Source organism: Oratosquilla oratoria, chromosome 26, assembly GCF_046742065.1.
Source record: "Oratosquilla oratoria isolate Oo_2021 chromosome 26, ASM4674206v1, whole genome shotgun sequence".
NCBI lineage: Eukaryota > Metazoa > Arthropoda > Malacostraca > Stomatopoda > Squillidae > Oratosquilla > Oratosquilla oratoria.
Genome location: NC_134802.1, coordinates 42,137,986 through 42,140,485, shown reverse-complemented (window position 1 = coordinate 42,140,485; position 2,500 = coordinate 42,137,986). Strand labels below are relative to the sequence as shown.

Here is a 2,500-nt window from a genome sequence, read left to right as displayed (position 1 = left end):
GTGTGCATTCATAAATAATTATATATATGTACTATATATACACGCGTTTGTATGTGTTTTTTTGTATCCACGTATATGTTTTTACAGTGTATGTTTGTGTATACAGGCATGTAAAATTATGTGGACATACAATAAATGTGCGTTAATACACATGTTTTAAAGTGCACATGCACTTGAACGAATGCTTTATACACGCCCGTGCGAGTGTGTGGAATCGATAGTGCATCTATCCTACTAAAGCAGCATTTCCCAAACTGGGGAAAATTTCCCAATGGGGGAAATTTGAAGAAGCTACCATGGAAAAAATAATGACACTGCCTACTAGCAATAAAAAATATCAGATGGATTTTCTTATGTCTGAGAGAGAGAAAGAGAAAGAGAGAGAGAAAGAGAGAGAGAGAGAGAGAGAGAGAGAGAGAGAGAGAGAGAGAGAGAGAGAGAGAGAGAGAGAGAGAGAGGAGGGAGAGTTAGAGAGAACCTGTTGTAGCTGGGCAGTGTAGTTTACTATGTAACAATACGTTTATCAGTATATTTGTACATTTTTAAATAGATTAATAAATAGTCACATTGTATTTCGCCACGAAGGGGAAAATATAATGGTTGATATGGTTGTAGAAGGAAATAACAGAGAAAAGTTTGGGAACCACTATACTAAAGTTCTTCTTCCTCGAACTCTTACGTTGGTATTCGTAAGAAAAAATTTTCCTTATATAAATCTTTCCTTATATAAATCTTATATAAATCCTTGAAAGTAAAAGATTTTTTCTTAAAAATACCACTGTAAGAATCTTACGGTTGTATTCTTAAAAAACAAAAATCTTTCCTTACATAAATATTTCCTTATATAAATCTTATATAAATCCTTGGAAGGGAAAGATTTTTTCTTAAGAATACCACCGTAAGAATCTTACGGTGGCATTCTTAAAAAAATTATTTTCTTACATAAACCTTTCCTTATATAAATCCTTGGAAGGGAAAGAATTTTTTAAGAGTATCACTCTAAGAATCTTACGGTGGCATTCTTAAAAAAATCCTAACATAAATCTTTCCTTATATAAATCCTTGGAAGGGAAAGAATTTTTTTAAGAATACCACCCTCTGCGTGAAAGGCGACCTGAAGGGCGAAGTGTGTCTTCGGTCACCTCCTTCGGCAGATGGCAAGACTCTCTCGTCCAAGGGGAATTGGTTACATGGAGGAGATCAGGGCGAAGTGGATAGTGCTCTATTAATTCTAGAGCAGCGTTTCTCAACCAGGGTTCCGCAAAGGTCCCTAAGGGTTCCGCAAAGGTCCCTAAGGGTTCCGCAAAGGTCCCTAAGGGTTCCGAACAGGTCCCTAAGGGTTCCGCAAAGGTCTCTAAGGGTTCCGCAAAGTTCCCTCAGGGTTCCGCAAAGGTCTCTAAGGGTTCCGCAAAGGTCCCTAAGGGTTCCGAAAAGGTCCCTAAGGGTTCCGCAAAGGTCCCTAAGCGTTCCGCAAAGGTCTCTAAGGGTTCCGAAAAGTTCCCTAATGGTTCCGCAAAGGTCCCTAAGGGTTCCGCAAAGTTCCCTCAGGGTTCCGCAAGAACAAGTGAGATAAGCTAATGCACTTTTGATTTTTTATTTAATTTCATATACGCGATATAATTAAACCCGCACGACATATTCTTGGTTATTGTAATAGTGTAATCCAGACATCATCCTATCTAGCCTATTATTACGATGAAAATAAAATGAGAATGATATGGTATATGTTTTTTTTTGTTTTTTGTTTTTTTGCGCAGGGGTTCCTTGAGACATGCAATTTATTTTAAAGGTAACGCAAGGGTAAAAAGGGTGAGAAACGCTGGTTTAGGGTGAAAGATATTGTGGAGGCGGTAAAGGAGAGGGAGTGAAATTGGATAAGTTAGTGCGAACGACTGATGAGCGATGGAGCAAATGTGTTACTGAATGGACGCCGCGAGATAGGAAGCGTGGAAGAGGGAGGCCAGACAGAAAGTGGAAAGACGAGATCGAGAAGTTTGCGGGGGTGACGTGGCAGAGGATGACGCGGTCGTATGAATCATGGAATGCTATGAAGGAAGCCTTTGTTCAGCAGTGGACTCGGGATGGCTGATTTGATTGATTGATTGATTGACTGAAATGTACTAAACATTACAGTTCCACCGTAAAAGAGTTGGGTAGTCAATAACCTCAATACGTGATTCTGATCTCAACTATACAAAATCGCTTTTAGGCAGCCAGAACAAAATATCTCAAGTCTCTTGTTTCTCCCAAGAAGGATAAAGACATCTCTCTCCTTTAGTCGTAACTTTACGACGTCAATGAACCTTTTACGACATCTGGATCTACTCGTACCTCTGTTTTCTTGCTAGTAGGTACCCCATATAAGGTACTGACTGCATACAACTTACACTGTCGTTACTCTAGGGACATTGGGGACACCCCTATGGACCACAGGCACGGTGAGTCACTTTCGCGCTCTACCGGCCCTCCGTTCCGCTGCCCACGGACAGAAGCCCCGATT

The 2,500-nt window shown here is 40.3% G+C and overlaps 1 protein-coding gene across 6 annotated transcripts in view; it reads right to left on the bottom strand.

Moving 5' to 3' along the window:
- Positions 1–2,500, bottom strand: part of LOC143039214 (glutathione S-transferase 1-like) — a gene marked incomplete at its 3' end in the record, with an annotated part of 242,815 nt that overhangs the window by 94,971 nt on the left and 145,344 nt on the right.